Source organism: Rana temporaria, chromosome 1, assembly GCF_905171775.1.
Source record: "Rana temporaria chromosome 1, aRanTem1.1, whole genome shotgun sequence".
Classification (NCBI taxonomy): Eukaryota; Metazoa; Chordata; class Amphibia; order Anura; family Ranidae; genus Rana; species Rana temporaria.
The window spans coordinates 262,518,443-262,538,012 of NC_053489.1; the positions used below are offsets into that span (position 1 = coordinate 262,518,443).

The 19,570-nt window shown below is 46.3% G+C and overlaps 1 protein-coding gene across 4 annotated transcripts in view; it reads left to right on the top strand.

Moving 5' to 3' along the window:
* The first annotated feature begins 2,995 nt into the window (after positions 1-2,995).
* The window catches only part of SPIN1 (spindlin 1), a 108,324-nt gene continuing 91,749 nt past the window's right edge, over positions 2,996-19,570 (top strand). The window contains exons 1-2 of one of the 4 annotated variants that reach the window (XM_040355162.1): positions 3,000-3,314; positions 3,425-3,784. The gene's annotated coding sequence lies outside the window, so the exon portion shown is untranslated. Of the gene's footprint in view, positions 3,785-19,570 lie in introns of all 4 variants that reach the window. The other 3 variants (XM_040355184.1, XM_040355169.1, XM_040355176.1) reach the window with 3 other exon arrangements.

A 19,570-nucleotide genomic window follows, 5' to 3' on the forward strand; every position in this document is an offset into this window, starting at 1 on the left:
CTCCGGGCGCCGATCCTTCTCCCCCCAGCTGGTCTCCCCAGAGGTGGGCAGTAGTCCGATGTCCAGCTGTGAGTGACATGGGAAGGGAGGGGGCCGGCAACCTCTCTTCACATGGCCACTGTCCCCTCCTCCCTCCCAATGTCTGAGCAGGGTCCGAGGTGTCCTGTGGAGGAAGAGGAGGAGGCGCTGGGAGCTTGTCACAACCTCTGTCCACTAGTTTTGGGTCAGTGAGTGGATTCATGTGCTCCCCTCCCCCGGCTCCTCCCCTTCTCCCTCTCTCTCTCTCTCCCGCTCTCTGCGGATCTCCTAACATGTGCAGAGCGCGGATAATGGCCGCCTGGCTGAGCAGCTCCCTGACCTCATCTCCGGGATGGACAGCTGTAGTGGAGGACCGGGGGGAAAGGGAATAGCCGCTCCAGGTGGGAACCCAAACGAACATCCACCGTTGCAGACAACTCAGGTGCAGGCAATGCACTTAGCAAAGCAGGAACAAAGATTGTCTCTGGACAGCCGCACACTGAACAAATTGTAGCCTTTATTGAAAAAAGGACAGCACTACAAGTCACAGCAAAGTGAAGTAAAATAAAACCCTACCGCTGACACGTTTCGCACTAACACTAGTGCTTAGTCATGGCTATGACTAAGCACTAGTGTTAGTGCGAAACGTGTCAGCGGTAGGGTTTTAATTTACTTCACTTTGCTGTGACTTGTAGTGCTGTCCTTTTTTTAATAAAGGCTACAATTTGTTCAGTGTGCGGCTGTCCAGAGACAATCTTTGTTCCTGCTTTGTAGTGGAGAACCTGTCAAGAGTAGGCATCGCACTCAGCAGGGAACCAGTCTGCTGGAGTCTCAAGGTACATACAGCATGTCCTGCTGCTCGACACTGACACATCCTGTGATGTCACTCCCTGACCGAGGGCGCCCCGAACATCCCTTCTATAAGCCGCCTGTCACCTCACACACACACACCCCTAATGATATGATGCCATCTACTGTCCTCTGTTGTCATCATCATCATGCCCCTCGTCATTTCCCTGTTCCTGGCATCCCACCACCCTACCTCCAATTCCTGTCATCAAACTTTTTATCATCATCCCCCCTGTCATATGCATCCCCGTCATCATCACCCCCCCTGTACCCACTGTCATATGCATCCCCCTGTCATCATCATCCCCCCTGTATCCACTGTCATATGCATTCCCCTGTCATCATCATTCCCCCTGTCATCATTATGCCCTTTGTCATATGCATCCCCCTGTCATGATTATCCCCCTGTCACATGCATCCCCCTGTCATCATTATCTCCTCTGTACCCCCTGTCATATGCATCCCCCCTGTACCCACTGTCATATGCATCCCCCTGTCATCATCACCCACCTGTCTTATACATCCCCCTGTCATCACCCCCCCTGTACCCGCTGTCATATGCATCCCCCTGTCATCATCATCCCCCTGTCATCATTATCCCCTCTGTACCCCCTGCCATATGCATCCCCCTGTCATCACCCCCGCTTGCCATATGCATCCCCCTGTCATCACCCCCCCGCCTTATGCATCCCCCTGTCATATGCATCCCCCTGTCATCACCCCCCTGTACCCCTGCCATATGCATCCCCCTGTACCCCGTCATATGCATCCCCCCCTGTCATCATCCCCCCGTACCCCCTGCCATATGCATCCCCCTATAATCATCATCCCCCCTGTCATATGCATCCTCCTTTCCCCCGTCATATGCATCCCCGGTCATCATCACCCCCCTGTACCTCCCGTCATATGCATCCCCCTGTCATCATCATCCCCTGTACCCCACTGTCAACTTCCTACTAACTTACCCCCTGTTATCATCATCCCCCCTGTACCTCACTGCCAGCTTCCCACCATCCCACCACCTTAAATTTACTGGTGCACATCATATATGATGGACGCAGGGACTCTGGGCACTGACAAACCATATTACGCTAAAAAAAGAAAAAAAAAGGCTCCTAACTTTTTTAGCCGGCTCCTAGATTCAAAGCAAATTTGTCAAGCCCTGGAATGGGATATCCTACACTGTCTTGTGAATGGGATACTCTACACTGTCATGTGAATGGGATATCCTACATGTATTGTGAATGGTATATCCTACACTGTCATATGAATGGGATACTCTACACTGTCATGTGAATGGCATATCCTACACTGTCATGTGAATTGGATATCCTACACTGTCATGTGAATGGGATATCCTACATTGTCTTGTGAATGGGATATCCTACACTGTCTTGTGAATGGGGTACTCTACATTGTCTTGTGAATGGGATATCATACACTGTCTTGTGAATGGGATATCCTACACTGTCTTGTGAATGGGATATCCTACACTGTCATGTGAATGGGATATCCTACACTGTCTTGTGAATGGGATATCCTACACTGTCTTGTGAATGGGATATCCTACACTGTCATGTGAATGGGAGATCCTACACTGTCATGTGAATGGGGTACTCTACATTGTCATGTGAATGGGGTACTCTACACTGTCATGTGAATGGGGTACTCTACACTGTCATGTGAATGGGGTACTCTACACTGTCATGTGAATAAAAATGGAATGCGTGGTGCAGTTGTGAACGCGGACTGATTGCTTCACCAGTGACTAGTTACAAGCTGAATAGCTCACAGTGATCTATGTAAACATTGCAAAAGGATTTTTTATTTTTTTTTTACTTTTTGCATATTCAAATTCCTTAGCTTGGTTCTACAATAAAAACATATTCAAAGTTATGGTCTGATTTTTTTTCCCTTAGCTAACACAGTCTGCACGCAGACTAATACAGCCATCAGAAATGAAAGCCTTGATTATTCCAATTAGATAGTAAGCTGGTTAATGAAAGTTGCCGACAAAAACCTTCCCAAGCAGCAGCACGAAGTCGGGTTGAGAAGAAGACAGGCGCGTGCGCAGTTGCAGTCTACCGCGGCGGAGAGCGGGTTTGTAGTGCGCGTGCGCGGCACCCGAGTCCTGCACCAAGAAGAGTGGAGGGAGGAGGGGTAGCCAGTGCAGGAGGGATCAGTATTTGGCAGGAAGGCGAGGCCTGCTCCTGGCCTTACAATCCTATAGCCAGCCGTGAACGAGCTCCAAATCTGGCAGTGTGTGAGGGGAGGAAAGGAGGGGGGTGAGAAGAGAAGTGAAGTTCTGGAAGGGGTTTGGTGGGAGAGGAGTGTAAGGCGGGAGCGGTTCTGGTGACAAAAATAAGGAGGGGGGATAGGGGGGAGCCATTACCTGGGGGAGAATAAGGCGCCCCGGAGAAAGTGGACGGAAAGCCCCGTGTGAGCAGGTAAGAGGAGCGGGGCCCTCCCTCTAAACTTGGCCCTTTGTTCTTATATCTCCCCCTGCCTCCTCCTGCAAGTAACTCTCCCTCAGTCCCGCCACTCTCTCTCCTCACAGCTCTCCCCGGGCGCCCCCTTGCGTTCCCTTTTTTTTTTTTTTGGGCGTGACGTCACCCAGAGCCTGCGAAGCTATGACGTAAAGAGAGGATCTTCTATTGTTCCACCTGGGCAGCGGAATCGTGTCGGAGGAGCGGGCATCGTAGAGCAGAGGCGGGGGTGGAGAGAGCCGGGCGAGGGGCAGCAGCGAGTGTCTGTGTGTCAGGCATTGGCTTCCTTTGTCTGCCGCTTTCCGCCCCCCTCCCCCCTTCTCCGAGACAGGAACCCTGCCTGGCTGGCTGCTGCAGGTTTGTAAATACTGGAGCAGCACACAACATGGCTGACACTGCCTGCTAGGACTCCGGTGTGCAGACACTGCAAGGTAAGCGGCGTACTACATGTGAGAGGAGGCAGGCCGCACTCACCAGCCTCTCTCTTATTCCTGTTTATGTTTTGGTACTTGGGGAAGGGAGGGATGCTGCTGCACCAAAATCTGCTGTGTTTATGTCCTCCCAGTGCTCCAGAGACATGCCTTCCTCCTCAAATCTGGATCATTTTCCCATCTTGTGCTCTGATGATCATTGTCTGCCAGCCCCAAGCTTGCCATGTCTAGCTCTCTCAGGTACAAGTGTGTCCCTACCCATCACACTCAGTGAAGGAATACAGCAAGCTTTTCAAGTGGAACGTTTTTGGGATTTATTTTTATTTTTTGACCTTGCCCCACTGTCTATTCTCAGGTAAAGACTTCATCACGATCCTCACCTGAACCTCACTAAACTGTGCGCCTGGTTATTGTACCGGTGATGGGTCATCTTTGCAGAACAAAAATGAATGGGCGCAGCATCGATTGTGTTTTTGTCTTAAAGCGCTGCCGTGTTACTACGTTGCTCAGGTAGTTGCAAAACTTTGGAGCATAGTTTGATCTTGTTGATCATTTTTAAGTGGAGGTTAGTATTGTTGTGTTTTGGATGGTTTGGTTTTTTAAGGAATTAAAAGGCCTATTGGAGTTTGGTTTTGTACCCAGTGTCAATTTTATATATTGTCCTGTCAAATTGTCATGCATGCCCAAGAATGAAGACTATAAAGAAAAATTTAACAAACTTAATAATTCAAGAATGAAGACTGTTCTGCTTTTTGTCTTCAGTTTGGTTTGGACCCAGTGTGTGAACTTATGTTTCAAGATTTCACTTTGTCTATATCCTCTTTTCTCCTTCTTCCTTCTCTCCCCCCCTTTTTTTTTTTTTTTATAGGAATTTGTAGGAATTTTTTTTTTTCTGTAGGCATTAAAGTGGTTGTAAACCCTTTTTGACTACCTTTACCTACAGGTAAGCCTAGAATAAGGCTTACCTATAGGTAGTGTAAATATCTCCTAAACGTGCGATGTTTAGGAGATATTTCCCTTGTCTGCCGAAAATCCCAACGGTGCATGCGCAGGGAAGAAACAAAACTAAGTGCTGTTTCTTCCCCATCCTGTGCCGTAAATGGTGGCTCTCGTGGGCATGTGCGGGAGTGACGTCAGGCGGCTCCGGCGAATCAGAGTCGGAGTCCGCAGCCCGAAAGGAAGAGGGGACAGAAGATGGACGCTGCCTACACAGAGGACATCGCTGGATTCTTTTGCAGGTAAGTGGCACATAATGGGCTAGTATGCGATGTATACTAGCCAATTATGCTTTTCATTTGCAGCGGGCTAAAGAGGAAGTATAACCCATCAGGTTATATCGTCTACAAAATAGGGATGGACTTATGGCTTTTTTTTATTATATATAAAATTTCACTAGTCATAGCGGTGATCAGGATGGTGTGTGTGTGTGTGTCTTCTTCTTCTTCTTCTTTTTTTTTTTTTTTTGGGACTGCGACATTGCGGCGGACAGATCACACTTTTTGTGACCAGTGACATTAATACAGTGATCGGAGCTAAAAATAGCCACAGTGGACTGGCGGAGTACAGAGATTGTTTGTTCCTAGCCATCAGGAACAGCAATCTATCGCGCCTCTCTTTTGTCAGAACAGGGATCTGTTTGTTTACATTGACATTTTTCTTTATTTTCCCCTAGAAAGTAGTTGCCCTTTCAGAACATCGGCTTTAGCACTACTCTACTCCATACCACTCTTCAGAGAATCGCATTTGAAATAATTACTGGACTTGCTATTGACCACATCTGTAAATTTGCACTTTTGGCTGATACAAATTTAGATTTGAGGAACCTTGATGGAAGGCCCAAGACGATACACGCTTTTGCAGTAAAGGCCCATCTACACTTGCCTGCACACTAAACTTGGAGTGGCTTAGTGTCCAGGCAGCATATCTTTAGGGATTGGTGTGATGCATGTTTTATCACATATTTATCACAGCAAGCTCGCATGGTGGAAAGCTTTTGCGAGCACGCTCCCGTGATACAGCGGCGGGCATAGCCACCGACTGTATCCTTTGGCTCCGGCGCGCCGCGTCATCCGCTGTGATTGACAGCAGCGCCATCCAATGGCTGCGCTGCTATCAATCCGTCCAGCCTAACCAATCAGCCAGCCAGGCTGGGAACCCAAGAGGATCACGTGGACGGGCGCGGGACTTTCAAAGGGTGAGGTAAGTAAAACGGGGGTTTGGGGGGGGGGGGGGGGGGCGGTACCGTCGGATGTTTTTTTCACCTTCATGCATATGATGCATGAAGGTGAAAAAACATTTACCTTTACAACCCCTTTAAGGTGCCCATACAGTTTTACACTTTTGTTTTTCTCGTTCAGCCAATAGAACTCCCCACCACCAGGGCATTGGAGTTGATACTAAAACTGGAGCGTGCAAAATCTGCTGCAGCTGTGCATGGTAGCCAATCGGCTTCTTACTTCAGCTTTTTCAATTAAGCTTTGACAAACCTGGAAGCTGACTTTATGCAGAGCTGCACCACATTTTTGCACTCCAGTTTTAGTAACTCAAACCCCTTGTATTCAAACAGCAACACCTGCTGTTTAGCCAAAATACACTAATCAGTGGCTGCAGCCAGTGATTGCCAGAAACATTTCCAATGTTTCTTTAACCACTTGCTTACTGGGCACTTAAACCCCCCTCCTGCCTAGTTCAGCTTTCAGCACTGTCATACTTTAAGCCCAGGTTCACACTTAGCTGTGGGAATGAAGCTGTGTGAGTTCAGCTGAATTCGCACAATTTCACTTCTGCATGTCGGTCCCAATTTTGGCCGCAATTTCAGAGACTTCTTTGCAGATGCGGCTTCGCACAGATTAGGACAGTGCCATTGACTGCACTTGCCGTGGATTTGTTGACATGCGATTTGTCATGTCAAATCGCATGTCAAAATGCTCCAGTGTGGACCAGGGCTTAACCACTTCCTTACTGGGCACTTAAACCCCCTTCCTGCCCAGACCAATTTTCAGCTTTCAGCGCTGACGCATTTTGAATGACAATTGCGCGGTCATACAACACTGTACCCAAATTTATATTTTTATCATTCCCCCCTCCCCCCCCCACAAATAGGGCTTTCTTTTGGTGGTATTTGATCATCTCTGCGGTTTTTATTTTTTGCGCTATAAACAAAAAGACAGAACATTTTGGAAAAAAAAACACTTTTTTTTTACTTTTTGTTATGATATCCAATTTTTTTTTTTAAACTATTTTTTTTCTCAGTTTAGGCCAATACGTATTCTACATATTTTTGGTAAAAAAAAATCGCAATAAGCGTATGATTGGTTTGCGCAAAAGTTATAGCGCCTATAAAATAGGGGATAGATTTGACATAGCGCCAGCAGATTATACATCCCTGCCAGTGCTAACTGTCCTGTTCTGGTTCGTGTTTTGAATAAAGCAGATCCTGCCCCTGTTACCCCATGCTCGTTCTCATGCTTGTGTCGGCTGTCAGAGCTGTCAATTAGCCTTCATTAGTCTTTTGGATAGTGGTAGTTGGAAAGGTGGCAGGCCAGTTCAAGAGCAACTGCAAAGATCAGACTGGGATAGAGTTCTCTGTATGCGCCGGGGACACGTGGACAAGATCAAAAGCTCTGTGGTGTACAGAGTTTTTTTTTTTTTTTTTTTCAAATATATTTGTAATTGTAAGGTTGGTTTTGCCCTGGGGTCTGATTTTGGAGCATCTTGTGTGGGTATCCACTTTACCCCTGGAGAAACACCAGCCCTCTGGTAGAGGGGTGTGTTCTCTCTCTCTCTCTCTCTCTCTCTCTCTCTCTCTCTCTCTCTCTCTCTCTCTCTCTCTCTCTCTCTCTCTCTCTCTCTCTCTCTCTCTCTCTCTCTCTCTCTCTCTCTCTCTCTCTCTCTCTCTCTCTCTCTCTCTCTCTCTCTCTCTCTCTCTCTCTTCCCCCCCCCCCCCTGTGTTTTTTCACTCCCCCTAAAGTCTATTACCCCTTCATTCATCCCAGATCCATAGACTTCTCGCTCATCCATGTAGCTTTCTTTTCCCTCTTCTTAAAACGAAGCTCCACCCTAAAGTGATCGGAAACAACCCTCCCCCCTCCGGTGTCACATTTGACACCTTTCAGGGGGAGGGTGGTGCAGATACCTGTCTAAAGACAGGTATTTGCAGGCATGACGTCCCACCACCCCCCCCCCCCCCCCCCCCCCGTTGTGTTCTGGTAACACTCGGCTCCCAGTACACAGCCGGAGCCAATCGGCTGGCGTAGAGCGACTCGCGAATGCGCCATAGGGAACCGGGCAGCGGACATCCTCTTTAAAAAGCCCCCATCTTTTTGGGCAGCCAGAAGATGGCACCAGATTCTTCCTTACCTTGCTGTATGCAATTCTGCTCCTATAACGTTAATGGCATTAATAATCGATCAAAAAGGTCAGATCTCTTATATGGGCTCCACAAACTTAGGGTAGACTTTAGTCTTCCAAGAGACCCATTTGTGAACAAATTGGATTCCTACATGTTCCGTTGATACTACTTCATGTAATTCCATAGTACTATGTCTTCCAAGGCCAGGGGTGTCTCTATTGCTGTTCATACAGTGCATCCAGAAAGTATTCACAGCGCTTCACTTTTTCCACATTCTATGTTACAGCCTTATTCCAAAATGGATTAAATTCATTATTTTCCTCTATTTTACAAACAATACCCTATAATGACTGTAAATTGGATGACAATCGTGACTTGGTGATGGGGTGTGATTGAATCTGGCCACTGCTGTGTATGCTGTTCCCTTGCAGAGGGGAACAGAATGTGGTAGTTGATTTGGACTAGACACCGCTTGTCCCACCCCACTTCTAGCTAATGAAAGCTATATGCTTAATCAATAAATAAATACACTGGTGGATGTCAAAAGTAGCACTTGTAACAAAGTGGCAAACTATAAATTAATAGCTCTGTTATTTAAATCAAGTCATTATTAGTTATTTATGTAATGGTAGTAAAGCGACTTTTTGCTTGGAATAAAGATCATGATTCTCGCGGTGTAAAATCTTTCCCATTATACAAAAAACCTTGGGCTAATTTTACTGGTTAGTTTTTTTTTTTTTCTCACCTAAATAGCTTCCATTACCTTAGTGCAGTCCTCCTTCACTTACCTCATCCTTCCATTTTGCTTTTAAATGTCCTTATTTCTTCTGATAAATCCTCACTTCCTGTTCTTCTGTCTGTAACTCCACACAGTAATGCGAGGCTTTCTCCCTGGTGTGGAGAAAGCCTCTTGAGAGGGTGAGCAGGAGGGTCAGGATGCTCTCTACTTTGCAGATGGAGAAAGGAGCTGTGTGTTAGTGGGCGTCCTGACACTCCTGCTCGCCGCCTCCCCCCTCAAGAGGCTTTCTCCACACCAGGGAGAAAGTGTCGCATTACTGTCTTTAGTTACAGACAGAAGAACAGATAGTGAAGATTTCTCAAAAGAAATAAGGACTTTTTAAAAGCAAAATCGACCGCTTTGCAAATACAGTGCGACATAAAATATTGCAACAACCACCATTTTATTCTCTAGGGTCTTTACTAAAATGTGTGTGTATAACTAAAAAAATTTGAATATCGTGCAAAAGTTCATTTATTTCACTAATGCAACTTAAAAGGTGAAACCAATACCGGTATATGAAATAAACTCATTACATGCAAAGCAAGATGGTTCAAGCTGTGTTTTTTTTTTTTGTTTTTTTGTTTTTTTGTTTTTTGTTTTTTGTTTTTTGTAATTGTGGTGATTATGGCTGTTTGAAAACCCCAAATCCACAATCTCAGAAAATTTAGAATAGCGCATGCAATCAATAAAACAAGGATTGTACATGGAACAATATAGGACCTCTGAAAAGTATAAGCATGCATATGTACTCAGTACTTGGTTTGGGCCCCTTTTGCAGCAATTTCTGCCTCAATGCGGCGTGGCATGGAAGCTATCAGCCTGTGGCACTGCTGAGGCTTCAATACCGGCCTTTAGCTCCTCCTCTGCATTGTTCGGTCTCGTGTCTCATCTTTCTCTTGGCAGATTCTCTATGGGGTTCGGGTCAGGCGAGTTTGCTGGCCAATCAAGCACAGTAATCCCACAGTCATTGAAACAGGTTTTGGTGCTTTTGGCAGTGTGGGCAGGTGCCAAGTTCTGCTGGAAAATGTAGTCGGCATTCCCATGGAGCTCGTCTGCTGAAGGAAGCTTGAAGTGCTCCAAAATCTCCTGGTAGACGGCTGCGGTGACCCCGGACTTAATGAAGCACAGTAGACCAACACCAGCAGATGACATGGCTCCCCAAATCAACACAGACTGTGGAATCTTCACACTGGACTTCAGGCATCTTGCAGTGTGTGCCTCTCCATTCTTCCTCCATACTCTGGGTCCTTGGTTTTTCAAATGAAATGCAAAATTTGCTCTCATCAGAAAAGAGGACTTTGGACCACTGAGCAACACACCATGTTCTTTAGCCCAAGTAAGACGCTTCTGACGTTGTTTGTTCAGGAGTTGCTTGACAAGAGGAAGACGACATTTGAAGCCCATGTCCAGGATCCGTCTGTGTGTAGTGGCTCTTGATGCACTGACTCCTGCCTCAATCCACTCCTTGTGAAAATCCCAAACACTTTTGAATGGCCTTTTCCTGACAATCCTCTCCAGACTGCGGGCATCCCGTTCCACATAACTTTCTATTAATGTGCTTTGATACAGCACTTTGGGAACATCCAAATTTTGCAATTACCTTTTTGGGGCTTTCCCTCCTTTTTATGAAGGGGGGCCAATGATGGTTTTCTGCACAACTGTCAGGTCAGCAGTGAGTAAATAACTTGAATAGCGCTACAAATGCGAACTAGATCTCATCAAGGCACTTCTTCCATCCGGTGTCATCCTTATCCTTCAAAAGAGGTGGGTCTTAAGTATTTATTTATTTTTCCCCAGAAGGCCCGATGGTTTTCTTCCATGCGGATGTTCGTTGGTAGAGCGTTCCATAGCCGTGGTCAATGGACTGCAAATCTTTGTTCTCCCTTCGATTTGTAGTGGGACTTGGGGATGTAGAGGAGGTTTTGGTTAGTCAATCGGAGTGCGATTGGGGGGTATAGTGTTTTTTATTTTCTCGCATAAGTATTGAGGAGCCTTTCCTTGTGTGCATTTGTGGGTGAGGCAGATGGTCTTGAATGTGACCCGATCCTTTACTGTTAGCCAATGAAGGGTCCTTAAAGCGGGGGTTCACCCAAATTTTTTTTTTTTAACATTAGATTGAGGCTAATTGTGGGAAGCACAATCAGGGTGTGTGTTTTTTTTTATTTTTTTATATCAATGCAGTACATACCGTTTTAGAGATAGATGTTCTCCGCGGCTTCCAGGTATGATCTTCGGGACTGGGCGTTCCTATTTGATTGACAGCCTTCTGACGGTCGCATACAGCTCGTCACGAGTTGCCAAAAGAAGCCGAACGTCGGTGCGGCTCTATACGGCGCCTGCGCACCAACGTTCGGCTACTTTCGGGAACTCGTGACGCTCTGTATGCGACCATCGGAAGGCTGTCGATCAAATGGGAACGCCCATACCCGGAAGCCGCGGAGAACATCTATCTCTAAAACGGTATGTACTGCATTGATTTAAAAAAAAAAACGCCCGATTGTGCTTCCCACAATTAGCCTCAATCTAATGTTAATTTGTTTATTGGTTAAACCCCCGCTTTAAGGGATGGGGTGATGGATTCCCAGGGTTTTTTCCCTGTTGCCAGCCTGGCTGCCGTTTTCTGGACTACTTGTAGGCGCAAAATCTGGTATTTAGGTAGTCCTAAGTAGCGGGAGTTTGCGTAGTCGAGAATTGATGATCCGTGTTACTACCGCTGTATCCTCTTCCGGGATGAGTCTACGCAGTAGGCGGAGAAGGTAATGGGATCCGCTGACTACTGATCCCATTTGTGCATCCATCGACATCTGATTCAAAGGTGACTCCGAGGCTTTTGACCTTGCTACTTGGAGTGATGATCTGTCTAAGGATGGTGGGTGGTGTCCATGAGGTCCTAGCTTTAGACCCCTTTCACACTGGGGTGGGAGGCGTAGTGGCGCTATAGCGCCGCTAAAAATAGCTATGCTATACCGTCGGATTTGCCGCGGGATTCGGCCGCTAGCGGTGCGGTATTAACCCCCGCTAGCGGCCGATTAAAGGGTTAATACCGCCCGATTGTAAGACTGCTGCGCAATACAGAAAGTATTGCAAGGATTGCCATTTTATTCTCTAGGGTGTTAGAATAAAAAAATATACATAATGTTTGGGGGTTCTAATTAGAGGGAATGAGATGGCAGTGAAAACAGTAAAAAAACACACGTTGGAACTGCTGTTTTACTTGTAATGCCAATGGCCGCCACCAGATGGCGCCAGGTCACAGAAGGAAGCTTGGGCCTTCACAAGGCTGCAAAGCCGCGGGCCCGCCGCGATCGTGTGGAGGTGGGGGCACACGGAGACGCAGGATCCTGTGCCGCCGTGCGATCGCGACGGCCGGTAATTGAGGCCGCATTGCCCCAGCCTCAATTGCGGGCGCCAGGTCACAATTTCTTGTCGCAATTGCGAAATAGCGCCCGGATTTTGTCGAGCCCTGTTGTAAACGCTCTAACTTTTGCGCAAACCAATCAAACGCTTTATTGCGATATTTTTTGTAAAAAAAAAAAAAAAAAAAAAATGTAGAAGAATACGTATTAGCCTAAACTGAGGAAAAAAATATAGTTTTATATATTTTTTGGGGGATATTTATTATAGCAAAAAGTTAAAATATATATATTTTTTCAGAATTGTCGCTCTATTTTTATTTATAGCGCAAAAACTGCAGAGGTGATCAAACACCACCAAAAGAAAGCTCTATTTGTGGGAAAAAAAGGACGCCAATTTTGTTTGAGAACCACGTCGCGCAATTGTCAGTTAGTTTTGCAGTGCCGAATCGCAAAAAGTGGCCCGGGGCTGAAGTGGTTAAAAAAATCGCGATTACGATTCTTGACGATTAATCGTGCAGCTCTACCAGATGGGCTGGACTCCCCTGTCTTATGGCAAGAAGTCATTTGTACTTTAGGTCTCTTAAAGGGGGACCCATCCCTCTGAGTTTATCGCTGGATACTTCCACTATGGCGGCGCTCAGAATCCAGGATGTGCAAGCATGGAATATACAAACGGAGGTCTCCTCATAGCGTAAGATCCTTTAAAAACCTTTATTCAGCTTAGGCATCTTATAATAAAAAGCTCCTTTTTTAAAAGTTGTAAAATAAAACTCTGGTAAGAAACATCCAAATGCAGGTATTGGTATCTGTTGAATAGCGCTGTCTGCAGACCAGCGTGTGTTCCAACGTTCGTGCCAGATGTGACGTATCGTGACTTCAGGCTTGACACATTTCGTCATGAAAGTGCAACATTATCAAAATCAGGAAGTTCCCTTGCGTTCCAGCCCATTATATAGGGCAGTGATGGCAAACCTCGGCACCCCAGATGTTTTGGAACTACATTTCCCATGATGCTCCACTGCACTGCAGAGTGCATAAGGATCATGGGAAATGTAGTTCCAAAACATCTGGGGTGCCAAGGTTCGCCATCACTGATATAGGGTAATCATAATGGACTGATTCACCCCCCCCCCCCCCCCCATGTGTCCATTTAGAATACACCACCAGGAAGTTCATCCCTTGGAATGAATTGCCAGTGTCTTGTCATCCCCCTATTAAATTGTGTTGTGTCCAACAGGAACATCTTGTGTTGTGTTTTTATTTCATGATGCTAGTGAGTTCTTTCTATTTAAAGCAGTGTTCTCTTTAAATATGGCGAAAAGGCAGGCAAGCTCCTAGCGTACCTAGTGCATTGTGAAGATAGACCCCCCAGTTGTCATCACCCTCCACGGGCCGGGGGGTAGACGGGTCATGGACCCACGCAGCGTGACCTCTGAGTTCAGGGATTTTTTGGCAGACTTGTATAAAACGACAGTGACTGACCCGACGGACTTGCAGACTGCTTTTCTCCACAGCCTAACCTTCCCCCAATTGACAAAGGATCAGGTAGACTCGCTTGAGGCACCCCTTACCACGAATGAAATAGATGCTGCGTTCGAGTTTCGCTAGATCCGAGTCCCCGGGCTCCGACGGTCTCCCTGTTGCGTTTTACTCCCAATTTAGTGAACTACTAACTCCCCAGGCTGCTTGCATCATATAATCACTTATTTGAAACCTTCACTCTGCCCCCCTCTATGCGGGAGGCGACGATAGTCCTTATCCCCAAACCTGGGAAGGATCCAGGCTACCCTAAATCCTATCGCCCCATTTCTCTTCTGCAAGTAGATATAAAAATACTAGCCAAGGTGCTGTCCCTCAGATTAAACCAAGTCATTCTGTCCCTTATACATGCAGATCAGGCGGGCTTCATGCCGGGCCGCAATACCTCCTTAATCTACATAAACTATACATCAACCTTCAAGCTACACATGCAGAAGTTGGGTCACGGGTGGTGGTGACGACAGACACAGCAATAGCGCTTGATTCGGTGGAGTGGGGATATCTCTGAAGCTGTTTGGAGGGATATGGCTTTGGTCCACGGTTCATCAAGTGGATCCAACTGCTGTATCGGGCACCCGTGGCCAGGGTGGTGGCTAATGGCTGGCCTTCTCGACTGTTTGACCTCAGTAGAGGCACGAGACAGGGCTGCCCTTTCACCACTGCTGTATGCCCTGTCCGGAGCCCTTGGCCATGTCCATCCGAGCTAACCCGGGGATCAGGGGAATGAGTTCTGGCACTCTGACTGAAAAGATACTTTATGTTCTCTGGCACTCCCCGGTGTACCTACCCCTGAAACACTTTAAATCCCTTGAGGCTCTTCTCAAACCATTCGTATGGGGAAACAGACACAAGGTAGCTTGGCAGGTGCTTAAAAACCCCACAGATCTGAGGGGCATGGCTCTCCCTGACTTTAATCTCTACTATATTGCGTCACAATTATCCCAACTGTACCATATTGACAAGACTGATAGGGAGCGGTTTCTTCAGCTGCTCTGTCCAAAGTGGGCTCGGCGCACTGAGGACTCAATTTACGTGCTGGCGATGGGCTCTAGAGGTGCAGGGCAGGGGGACGGCAGACAGACTCCGTTATATCATTAGACGCATATGGGACCTGGCTTCTGCCAAGCTCGGGATACCAACTTATAACGATTACACCCCATTATGGCATAATAAAACTCTGAAAGAATTTCTACAACTGCCTGATGTGGACCTCTGGTCTAATCATGGTATTCTCTACATGCACCAACTGTTTACTGACGGAACTCTCAAAACCTTCCCCACGCTTGGCGAAGAATTCTCACTCCACGACTACATGCTCTTTCGATTCTTGCAGGTGAAACACGTGGTCCAGGCTCAGTTTTTGGAGTCCATACCGCAGGCTGCCCCTAATCCAATCATGGCCATAATCAAAAGTACTGACCCCTGCAAACTAACATCGGCCTTCTACAGTATGCTGTCTACCCCTGCTTCCACCAGGTTGGCATATAAGCTCAAACCTAGATGGGAAAGGGTGATAGGCCCCTTGGAGGATGAGGAATGGGAGGAGGCTCTAGAATCCTGCAAGGCTGTCTCACCCAAGCTCTCAGACAGAATGACTCAAATTTACATTATCCATCAGGCATATCTCACCCCCCTTCGGGTGGCCAGATATAGAAACACCCAGTCTACCCTTTGTCAGATGTGTGGGAGGGAGGTGGGTACATTTTTTCACTTACTGTGGTCATGCCCCAAGATGCAGGGTCTGTGGGCGCAAGTCGTAACCTTCCTACATGACCACATGGGTTCTCCGGTCACATTAGACCCGAAACCATGCCTACTTGGGGTGTTCCCAGATGCCATAGACAAATACACAGACGTTCTCGGTGCGGAAGGTAATTGCCCGACAGTGGATGCGGACCGTGCCCCCTGGGCTGGTGGAGTGGAAGATGGAGGTCAATAATTTACTGTATAAAAAGGTTATATACATTAACAGGGAATGCCCAACCAAATATGACAAAATATGGCATTGTTGGCTGCAAGACTCTGATTCTTGCACGTAGGGCACTGTGGGTCTGTATTGCCCGAGGAGTGGCCTGCCCCTGGCCGGGTATACTGTTACGCAGGGCTCGACAAATCCCGGTCGCCATGGCGACTAGAAATAGTGTCCTGGCGACTTAACTTGGAAGGTGGGCCATCTGGTGGTGAGCCGTTGGTATTAAAAGTTATTACCACCAGATGTGAGCTGGCGCCATCTGGTGGTGGCCGTTGGTATTACAAGTTAAGCATTACAAGTTAACCACTTAAGGACCGAACCAATATGCAGCTAAATGACCCAAGGGGTTTTTACAATTCGGCACTGCGTCGTTTTAACAGACAATTGCGCGGTCGTGCGATGTGGCTCCCAAACAAAATTGGCGTCCTTTTTTCCCCACAAATAGAGCTTTCTTTTGGTGGTATTTGATCACCTCTGCGGTTTTTATTTTTTGCGCTATAAACAAAAATAGAGCGACAATTTTGAAAAAAATGCAATATTTTTTACTTTTTGCTATAATAAATATCCCCCAAAAACATATCTAAAAATTATTATTTTTTTTTTTTCCCCTCAGTTTAGGCCGATACGTATTCGTTTACCTATTTTTGGTAAAAATCGCAATAAGCGTTTATCGATTGGTTTGCGCAAAATTTATAGCGTTTACAAAATAGGGGATAGTTTTATTGCATTTTTATTTATTTATTTTTTACTACTAATGGCGGCGATCAACGATTTTTTTCGTGACTGTGACATTATGGAGGACACTTCGGACAATTTGTGACCACTCATTTTCACAGCAAAAAATGCATTTAAATTGCATTGTTTATTGTGAAAATGACAGTTGCAGTTTGGGAGTTAACCACAGGGAGTGCTGTAGGAGTTAGTGTTCACTTTGTGTGTGTTTACAACTTTAGGGGGGTGTGGCTGTAGGACTGACGTCATCGATCGGGTCTCCCTTATATAAGGGATCACTCGATCGATATACGCCGCCACAGTGAAGCACGGGGAAGCCGTGTTTACATACGGCTCTCCCCGTTCTTCAGCTCCGGGGAGCGATCGCGACGGAGCGGCTATAAACGAACAGCCGCGCCGTCGTCCCGGATCGCTCCCAGAGGGAACCCAACCGCCGCAAGTACCGGGGGGGGGGGTCCCGACCGGACCCCCGACCCACGTCTAGGCAGGTACGTACATGTGCCTGTCCGTGCCATTCTGCCGACGTATATGTACATGAGGCGGTCGGGAAGTGGTTAAACAGCAATTCTAATGTTTTTCAATGCCATATTCTTCCCTCTAATTAGAACCCCCAAACATTATATATTTTTTATCCTAACACCCTAGAGAATAAAATGGCGATCGTTGCAATACTTTCTGTCACGCCGTATTTGCGCAGCGGTCTTACAAGCGCACTTTTTTGGGAAAAAATTACACTTAATTAAAAAAAATAAGACAACAGTAAAGTTATCCCCATTTTTTTTTTTTTAATATTATGAAAGATAATGTTACGCCAAGTAAATTCATACCCAACATGTCACGCTTTAAAATTGCGTCCGCTCGTGGAATGCCGACAAACTTTTACCCTTTAAAATCTTCATAGGCGACGTTTAAAAAAATCTACAGGTTGCATGTTTTGAGTTACAGAGGAGGGCTCTACCAATCGCGGTGATACCTCACATGTGTGGTTTGAACACCGTTTACATATGCAGGCGCTGCTCACGTATGTGTTCGCTTCTGCGCGCAAGCTCATCGGGACGGGGTGCGTTTTCTGGCTCCTAACTTCTTTTAGCTGGCTCCTAGATTCCAAGCAAATGTGTCAACCCCTGCTGTTACGGGTCAGAGACATTTACACGGTTGGCTCCTGATACTGCTTTTTCCTCCTCCTGTTATTTTTATTTTTTTACTCTTGTTTTCATAGGTTTCTTATTCAGGACGTCAGCCTTGAACTGTATCTATTCTGTTTTGTTGCACACCCTCATGTTATCGGTTATACTGTGGTTGTATGTAATGACATGTATGCACCTTTTGTTATAATAAAGTTGTTTTAAAAAAAAAACAGCAGCTACACATACTGCTGGCTTTTAATAAATGGACACTTACTTTGTCCTGGAGTCAGCGATGTTAGCCATTGGTGCTCTGCCGCCATTGTGGGTACTTGAAACCCGGCAGTGTAGCCTTTCGGCATCGCACCGGAAACCCTACTGTGCATGCGCCAGGCCCTGCACCTCTCTCCTATTGGCCCGGCGGCCATGGGAGGAGGGAGCCCCGCGGTGACGTCACGGCTCTGCGGCAGGGACTCCCGGAAGAGGGGGAAATGATACCCGTCAAAGACGGATATCCTGTCCCACCCCCTCCGATGCCCCAACTGTGGCATCGGCAGGGGGGGGGGGGGGGAGGAGGAATAAGATGAGTGGAAGTTCCACAACTTGTGATAAGTACTAATGTATATATTTGTGATAAAAAAATATGATAATAGAAAATGTTAAATCTATGTATTCAATAGGAATGAAAGGATATGTAAAGATAAAGAACATAAAATTAAATTATAAATTTACACAAAATTTAAATAAAAGCGCTATTCAACAGATACCGATGGCTGCACAGGGACATATCTTACCAGTGTTGTTTACCCAAGCTGTTTACAACTTTTAAAGGTGCCTTTTTTTTTTATAAGATGCCTAAGCTGCATAAAGGTTTTTAAGGATCTTGCGCTATGAAGAGACCTCTGTTTTGTATATTCTATGCCTGCAATTCCTGGATTCTGAGCGCCGCCATAGGAGGACAACACACAGTGGAAGTGTCCAGCGATAATTGGAGAGGGATAGGTCCACCCTTAAGTGACCTAAAGCACAGTTGACTCCTCTTGCCATACGGCAGAGGCGTCAACCCATCTAGTGAGTGCAGAACCACACAGTGGTGGAATTACAATCGCCTTTGGAGCACCAAGCACTTTGTTTTGCTGTATTTGTACATATTATCACAAGTCCCTTTTTTACTATTTAATTAGTCACTATTGGTTATTTATGTAACATAGTTATTCATTTATAGTTTGTCACTTGGTTACGAGTGCTACTTTTGACATCCATCAGTGTATTTATAAAGCATATAGCTTTCATTGGGTAGAAGTGGGGTGGGGCAAGCGCTGTCTACTTCAATTCCATACCCCATAATGACACCGTGAATTACGGTAATTTTTATTTTTGTTTTGAGATCTTTGCAAATTTATTAAATAAAAATGGCATGTACGCAATTATCCATAACCTTTGCCATGACACTCAAAATTGAGCTCAGGTGCATCCTGTTTCCACTGATCATCCCTGAGATGTTTCTACAACTTGATTGAGTCCACCTGTGGTAAATTCAGTTGATTGGAAATGATTTGGAAAGGCACACACCTGTTTAAGGTCCTACAGTTAACCGTACATGTCGGAGTACAAACCAAGCCATGACGTCCAAGGAATTGTCTGTAGACCTCCAGACAGAATTGTATGGAGGCACAGATCTGGGGAGGGGTACAGAAACATTTCTGCAGCATTGAAGCTTCCAATGGAACCTCCAGGACTTCTAGAGGGGGCCACCCGGTCAAACCGGGCGATCGGGGAAGAAGGACCTTGGTCAGGAGGTGACAACCCGATGGTCACTCTGACAGCTTCAGTGTTTCTCTGTGGTGGGAGGAGAACCTTCCAGAAAAAAACATCTCTGCAGTGCTTTACCAATCAGGCCTGTATGGTAGAGTGGCCAGATGCAAACCACT